The sequence below is a fragment of the Ursus maritimus genome, assembly GCF_017311325.1.
Source record: "Ursus maritimus isolate PB19 chromosome X unlocalized genomic scaffold, ASM1731132v1 scaffold_X1, whole genome shotgun sequence".
NCBI classification, from domain to species: domain Eukaryota; kingdom Metazoa; phylum Chordata; class Mammalia; order Carnivora; family Ursidae; genus Ursus; species Ursus maritimus.
The window spans coordinates 80,059,040-80,067,369 of NW_024423319.1; the positions used below are offsets into that span (position 1 = coordinate 80,059,040).

Here is an 8,330-nt window from a genome sequence, read left to right on the forward strand (position 1 = left end):
GAATCGTATAAATTTGGCGCTATTTCTTCCTGAACTATTTTGTAGAACACACCAGTGGGGCCAACTGTACCTGGAGTTTCCTTTGTGAGAAGGTTTTTAGGCACAGATTCTATTTCTTTAAGAGATATAAGGGTATTCAAGCATTCTGTATTTTCTGGTATGAGCTTTAAGAGATTGCATCTTTGAGAGAATTTGTCCATTTTATCTATGTTGTCAATTTTTTGGTAATGAAGTTGTTCATAGTTTTCCCTTATGATCGCTTTAGTGGTTCTGCACTCTAAAGTCATGTCCCCTCTATTATTCCTGATACCGGTCATTAGCATCTTAACTGTTTTTTCTTGATTAGTCTACGCAGAGTTGTATCAATTGTATTAATCTTTTCAATAAACCAGCTACTGGTTTCATTCCATTCTCTCAGTTGTTTTGTTTTCTATTTCATTGATACCCTTAAATTTATTTTGATTTAAATTCAATTTAGTTAACCTATGGTATATTATTAGGTTCAAGGGTAGAATTCAGTGATTCATCAGTAGCATATAACACTCAGGGATCATTACATCAAGTGCCCTCCTTAATGCCCATCACCCAGTTACCCCAACGCCCCCCCTCCTCCAGCAACTCTCAGTTCCTTTCCTAGAGTTAAGAGTCTCTTATGGTTTGCCTCCCTCTCTGTTTCTGCTTGTTTTATTTTTCCTTCCCTTCCCCTGTGTTCATCTTTCAATTTCTTAAATTCTACATATGAACGTCAGCTTCTGGTAGCCTTTTTGCTTCCTTCTTTCTACTTCCTCTCAGTTTATTTTTATATGTTTTTGTAGCATCTTAGTTTTGTATTTTATTGATGATAAACCTTTCTTCTTTCCTAATATAAATGCAGAAAGCTACAATTTTCTCTCTCAGTAGTGCATTAGCTGAATCACACAGAAGTCGACAGGATGTGATTACGTTTCTCTTCAGTTCAAATGCCTTTCAAATTGCCCTAAGTGCCTCGTCTTTGGCCGTGTGTTATTTTGAAGTCCGTTGGTTAATTTCAAAGTTTTGTGGATTCTCTAGAAATCTTCTTGTTATAGATTTCTTGTTCAATTCCATTGTTCCCGGAGAACAACCTTTACATGGATTTTGGTCCCTCTTCTTTGATGAAGTATTATTTTATAATCCACGATAGGCTCTTGCTTGGTGCATGTTCCATGTGCTGTTAAAGCAAGTGTGTATTCTACTGGTATTGGGTGGAATGTACTATAATTAAGTCGAGTTAGCTGAGAGTGTTGTTAAAGTCTTCTTTATAATTATCAACCTATCTATTTGTTATATCAATATCTGAGAGAATTTTTGAAATTTCCAACCATTAAACAGATTTGTCTGTATGTCTTTTAAGTTCTATCAGTTTTCACTTTATGAAGTTTAACGTTCTATTTTCCAGGGCCTCTGATGATTGTTAGGCCTTCCTGATTAATTGGTGCTTTTATTGTTATTAAATATCCCTGTGTATCATTAGTAATACTTCTGGTCACGTTGCCTGATTTCAAGCTACATTACAAAGCTGTGATCACCAAGACAGCATGGGACAGGCACAAAAACAGACACATAGGTCAATGGAACAGAAAAGAGACTAGTAAGGAGGGCACGTATTGCATGGTGCACTGGGTGTTATACACAACTAATGAATCATCGAGTCTTACATCGGAGACCGGGGATGTACTGTATGGTGACTAACATAATATAATAAAAAATCATTAAAAAAAAAAAAAAGAAAAGAGACTTCAGAAATGGACTTTCAACTCTATGGTCAACTAATCTTTGACAAAGCAGGAAAAAACATCCAATGGAATAAAGACAGTCTCTTCAATAAAGGTGCGGTGAAAATTGGACAGCTATATACAGAAGAATGAAACTGGACCATTCTCTTACACCATACACAAAGATAAACTCTAAATGGATGAAAGACCTCGGTGTGAGACAGGAATCCATCAAAATCACAGAAGAGAACATAGGTAGTAACTCCTTTGACATCGGCCACAGCACCATCTTTCATGACATGTCTCCAAAGGCAAGGGAAACAAATGCGAAAACGAACTTTTGGGACTTCATCAAGATAAAAAGCTTCTGCACAGCAAAGGAAACAGTCAAGAAAATGAAGAGGCAACCCACGGAATGGGAGAAGATATTTGCAAATGACACTACAGATAAAGGGCTGGTATCCAAGATCTATAAAGAACTCAAACTCAACACCCAAAAAACAAATACTCAAGTCAAAAAATGGGCCGAAGACATGAACAGACACTTCTCCAATGAAGACATACGAATGGCTAACAGACATATGAAAGAATGTTCAACATCATTAGCCATCAGAGAAATTCAAATCCAAACCACATTGAGATACCACCTTAGACCAGTTAGAATGGCAAAAATGGACAAGGCAGGAACCAAAAAATGTTGGCGAGGATGTGGAGAAAGAGGAATCCTCTTACACTGTTGGTGGGAATGCAAGTTGGTACAGCCTCTTTGGAAAACAGTGTGGCGGTTCCTCAGGATGTTACAAATAGAGCTACCCTATGACCCAGCAATTGCACTACTGGGTATTTACCCCAAAGATACAGAGGTAGTGAAAAGAAGGGGCACTTGCACCCCAATGTTCATAGCAGCAATGTCCACAATAGCCAAACTGTGGAAGGAGCCAAGATGCCCTTCGACAGATGAATGGATAAAGAAGATGTGGCCCATATATACAATGGAATCTTACTCAGCCATCAGAACGGATGATTACCCAACATTTTCATCAACATGGATGGAACTGGAGGGTATTATGCTAGGTGAAATAAGTCAAGCAGAGAAAGACAGTTATCATATGGTTTCAGTTATTTGTGGAACATAAGGAATAACAGGGAGGACATTAGGAGAAGGAAGGGAAAAATGACAGGGTGGGAGAAACAGAAGGGGAGATGGACCATGAGAGACTATGGACACCGGGAAACAAACTGAGGGTTTTAGAGGGGAGGGGTGTTGGGGGATGGGCTAGCCTGCTGACGGGTATTAAGGAGGGCATGTATTGCATGGAGCACTGGGTGTTATACAATGAATCGTGGAACACTGCATCAAAAACTAATGATGTACTGTATGGTGACTAGCACAACATAATTTAAAAAATGAAATTGTTCTCAGGAAAAAAAAAAGTAATAATCCTGGTCCTAAAATTTAACTTAGCCATTATTAGAACCTTTTTTCTTATAATTTATGTTCACATGGCATCTCTTTTTCAACCCTTTTACATTTAACCTATCTCTGTCTCCATATTAACGTGAGTTTCACTCTTCCCTTTTGCAGCCATCACTGAAGTGCCAGCAGCCAGCATGAAGTTCAATGCCTTCGTAACTTCTGACCAGACCGAGAACCAGAAAAGGCATTTCAGGGTACCTTCCCACATTCACAGGAAGATTATGTCTTCCTGTCTTTCTAAAGAGCTGAGACAGAAGTACAACCTTCAATCCATGCCCACCTGAAAGGATGATAAGGTACAGGTTGTGCCAGGACACGACGAAGGCCAGCAAATTGGCAAAGTAGTCCAGGTTTACAGGAAGAAATACGTTGTCTACATTGAATGAGTATAGCGTGAGAAGGCGAATGGCATGACTGTCCATGTGGGCATTCGCCCTAGCGAGGTGGCTATCACTAGACTAAAACTAGACAAAAAAACACAAAATGATCCTTCAAAGTAAAACCAAATCTCGCCAAGTAGGAAAGGAAAGTTGCAAATATGAAGAAGAAACATTGACAAGATACAGAAATAAAGTAATCTTATATAAGACTGTAAATAAAAACAAAGTGAAAAAAAGTGAGTTTCTTTTTTTTATAATAAGACTTTTTTTTATTATATTATGGTAGTCACCATACAGTTTCTATTCAATGGCATCTTGTGGTGTCTTGTAGCTCTCCTGCCTAGCAATCACTGCCTTTTATTAGGAAAGTTTAGAACATATACAATTAGCTTAAGTATAGGTATGATTGGTTTTAACTTCATCCTCTTATTTTGAGTAACTTTATTTCTCTTTTTCTTTCCTTCTTTCTAGCTTCCTTCCTTCCTTTCTTCCTTCTTTTATTTCCTTCTTTCCTTTGTCTTTTCATTCTTTCTTTAACCCAATTCTCTCACCACCTCATGTATAACTGAAGTATTTATCGTTTCCTTTTCTTTTTTTGAAGTATTTTTCAGTATTCCAATTTTAATCCACATCTTGGTTTAATACTTATTCCTTTTGTTTTATATGTAAGTGGTTCCTGTAAGGATTATATTATACATAGTTAAAATTAGGCATTTCACCTTCAATGATAAAATTTTTCTTCATGTACAAAGTGAAAACTTATATAGTATGCTTTTATTTCTACACTCTCATCTGTTTGCTTTTGTTTCCCTAGACTTTCTTTATACATACCTTGTATTCCCCCACAATGCATTGTTATTGGTTTTATAAACATTCAGTTAACATTTTTTTAAAGATTTACTTATTTATTTATTTATTTATTTGACACACAGAGAGAACTAGCACACCCGAGTAGGGGACTGGGCGGGGGGGGGGAGGGGAAGGAGAGGGAGAGAGAGAATCTCAAGCAGACTCCCTGCGGAGCATGGCGCCTGGTGCAGGGCTCAATCTCAGGAGCCTGAGATCATCATGACCTGGGCCAAAATCGAGAGTTGCACACTTAACCAACTGAGCCACCCAGGTGCCCCAACACTCAGTTAACTTTTAAAGAAAGTTTTTGAAAAGTAAAATAATTAACCCTCCCTACATTTACGATTTCTATAGCTATTCATTCATTTGTGTTCATCTGGGTTGACATTTGGTATGGTTTTCCTTAATGCTAAAAATATGTATCAATATTTTCTGTAGTGGAGTATACTACTGTTCAATTCTAATAATTTTTGGTTGAAGAAAACGATTTTGCCATTATTTCTTTAATTGTGTTTTTAAATTCAGTGACATAGACTTTTCTGGACCTCCAGTTCCAGGGATTTGAACACATGTATAGATTCCTTTTTTTTTTTTTAATTTTATTTATTTATTTATTTATTTATTTGAGAGAGAGAGGGAGCAAGAAGGAGATCATAAGTAGGGAGGAAGGGTAGAAGGCAAAGCAGACTCCCCACTGAGCAGGGAGCTTGATACAGGAGTCAATCCCAAGACCCTGGGATCATGACCTGAGCCCAAGGCAGACCCTTAACTGACTGAGCCACCCAGGTGCCCAAACATATGTGTAGATTCTTGTAGCCACCATCACAATATGATTCAGAACACTTCCATAACCTCCAAGAAGTCCCTGTGCTATCCCTTCATAGTCACACTCTCTCTCTACACCTAACCAGGGCACCACCAACTTGCTCTCTTTTAGAATAGTTTTGTCATCTCAAAAAAGTCATGTAAATGGAATCATTAAAAATGTAACCTTCTGGGACACCTGGGCGGCTCAGTCAGTTGCGCATCTGCCTTCGGCTCAGGTCATGATCTCAGGGTCCTGGGATAGAGCACTATGTCGGGCTCCCTGCCCAGGGGGGAGTCTGCTTCTCCGTCTCCCTCTAACCTGCTCGTGCTCTCTCTCTGTCTCTCAGTCTCTCTCTCAAATAAATAAATAAATAAATAAATAAATAAATAAATAAATTCTTTTAAAAAATCAATTAAATGTAACCTTCTGAGCCTGGCTTCTATCACTAAACACAATGCTTTTGAGTTTCATCCAAGTCGTTGACTGTATCGATACTTCATTCCTTTAGACCACTGAATAGTATTTAATTGTATGGAAAGAATACACTTTGTTGCAGGGTATTTGAGTTGTTTCAAGTTTGGGGTGACATGAACAGAGCTGCTACAAACATTCACTTACAGGTTTTTGTATGAACTCAAGTTGAAATTTCTCTAGGAGAAATACTTCAGAGTCAGATTGCTATGTCCTACGGCTAAGCCTATGTTTAACTTCATAAAAAGCAATAACATTGTTTTCCAGAGTGGTTATACCACCTTGCATTCCCTCCAGCAACATGTGGTGAATCCAGTTGCTACCCATCCTCAACATCATCTGATATTGTCACGTGTTTGTGTTGTTTTTACTTGCTTTCTTTTTGTAATTTCGGCAATTTTAATATAGGATTACCAGTATCTCACCATAGTTTTAGTCCCTATCCCAGCCAGTGAGTGTGCTTATCTGTTTATGTGCTCAATTGCCACCTGTATATCCTTTTTATTGATGTATCTGTTCAAATATTTTTTCCATGCTTTTCTTACTGTTGGGTTTTGACAGTTTCTCATCTACTCTGGATACAAGCCCTCTGTTGTTTAGGTAATTGTAAATACATTCTCCCAGCCTGAGATTTTTCTCCTCAAACCCTCAATAGCATCTTTCACAGAAAAACAAAAACAAAAACAGGGTGGGGCAGGGGGGTGGGTGGTGGTGGTGGCAGGGTGGAGTTGTTCTTCTACCTCGAACATCTTTCTAAAAACCAGGTTGAAGATTTTGTTGTTTCCTTTTAAAAGTTTTACAGTTTCATATTCTTGATTTATATCTAAGATTTATTTTTAGTGAGTTATAGTATAAGATGTGAAATCCTTTTCTTTTAGATGGACATCCAGTTTTTTCCACACATTTGTTGAAAAGTTCTAAACGTAGGTAATGTGATTCCTCCACATTTATTCTTTTTTTTTTCATACTCATTCTGGCTATCTTTTTTGTTTGTGTGTTTGTTTTTAGTATCCATGTAAGCTTTAGGATCAGCTTGTCTATGTCTAGAATGCATCCTGCTGCTGGGATTTTTATTGGAATTACAGTAAGTCCAGAGATCAATTTCAGATGAATTGACATCTTTACTATGTTAAATATTCTAATCTATGACCATGGTCTGTTCCTCCATTTACTTAGGTCTTCTTTTGGTTTTTTTTCAGCGTTTTTGCTGTTTTTAGCATATAAATACCCTGCATCATTTGTTAGATTAACATCTAAGAATTGACTTTCTTTTTTGAGTGGTAAACCTCTTTTCCAACACTTCTTCGGTAGTGTATTGAAATATGGTTGATTTTGGTGTTTTAATCATCTACCCTGCACTCTAGATTAATTCACTTATGAGTTCTAGGATATTTTTGTGTAACTGTATTTTAACAGAGACAATCAAGTTGTCTGTGAATAGGGGCCATTTTGATTTATATTATTTGCTTACCTTTTTTTTTTGTATTTTGTTTTTGTATTTTATTTTCGTATTTTTTAAACAATATTTATTTTGTTATATTAGTCACCATACAGTACATCCCCAGCGTTTGATGCAATGTGCCATGATTCATTACTTGCATATAACACCCAGTGCACCACGCAATATGTGCCCTCCTTAATAACCATCACCGGCCTATCCCAATCCCCCACCCCCCTCCCCTCTGAAGCCCTCAGTTTGTTCCCCAGAGTCCATAGTCTCCCATGGTTCATTCCCCCTTCTGTTTACCCCCCCTTCATTCTTCCCTTCCTTCTCCTACCAATCTTCCTATTTCTTATGTTCCATAAATGAGTGAAACCATATGATAATTGTCTTTCTCTGCTTGACTTACTTCACTTAGCATAATCTCCTCCAAAAGATCTTATTTACTGACTTGAGATAGAGAGTGAGAGCTAGAGAGAGGGCGAGTGCGGGGCGGGGGGCCGGGTAGAGGCAGAGGGAGAGGGAAAGGGAGATGCCCTGCTAAGCACGGAGCACTGACCTGGGGTCTATCCCAAGACCCTGAGATCATGACCTGAGCTAAAGACTCATGCTTACCTAACTGAGCCTCCCAGGTGCCCCGCCGTTTTGATTTAATCGACTGATTCCTGCCACCCCATGAATGAATATCCAAAGCATTGAAGCAGGGGAAAAGAAGGCTGACATGAAAGATTACGTACTGCATGTTTACATGTATAACAGACTCTAAGAAAGAGAATTCTAATCCATAGTGTTATAGAAAGAAGGTCAGTGGTGGCCTAAGGCTGGATGTGGATGGTAGGAATTCACTGGGAAGGGGTGCAAGGGAACACTATTAGACGGTGGAACTGTTCTTTTACTTGATTGAGGTAGGAGTGACAAGGATGGTAGGTAGCATTTGTCAAAGTCCATGGAACTATCCATTAAATGGGCATGATTTTGTTTGTGAATTAAACCTCGGTAAAGCTGATAAAGAGAACCCGTTGTTAGGTTGATTTGGAGGACCTCAGGTTGCTAAAAGGCAAAACAGAGACCTGTGGTAATGAAAACTTTCAGCACCTTATCATCATTCATAGGTACTTGTGAGCACCAAGCAGAAGGCTCTAGCCAGCCTCTCTCCCTGCCCCCCCCCCCC

At 38.5% G+C, this 8,330-nt stretch overlaps 1 pseudogene; it reads left to right on the forward strand.

Annotated features, from left to right (window-relative positions):
• The first annotated feature begins 3,344 nt into the window (after positions 1-3,344).
• LOC103680472 overlaps positions 3,345-8,330 on the forward strand; it is an 8,851-nt pseudogene continuing 3,865 nt past the window's right edge.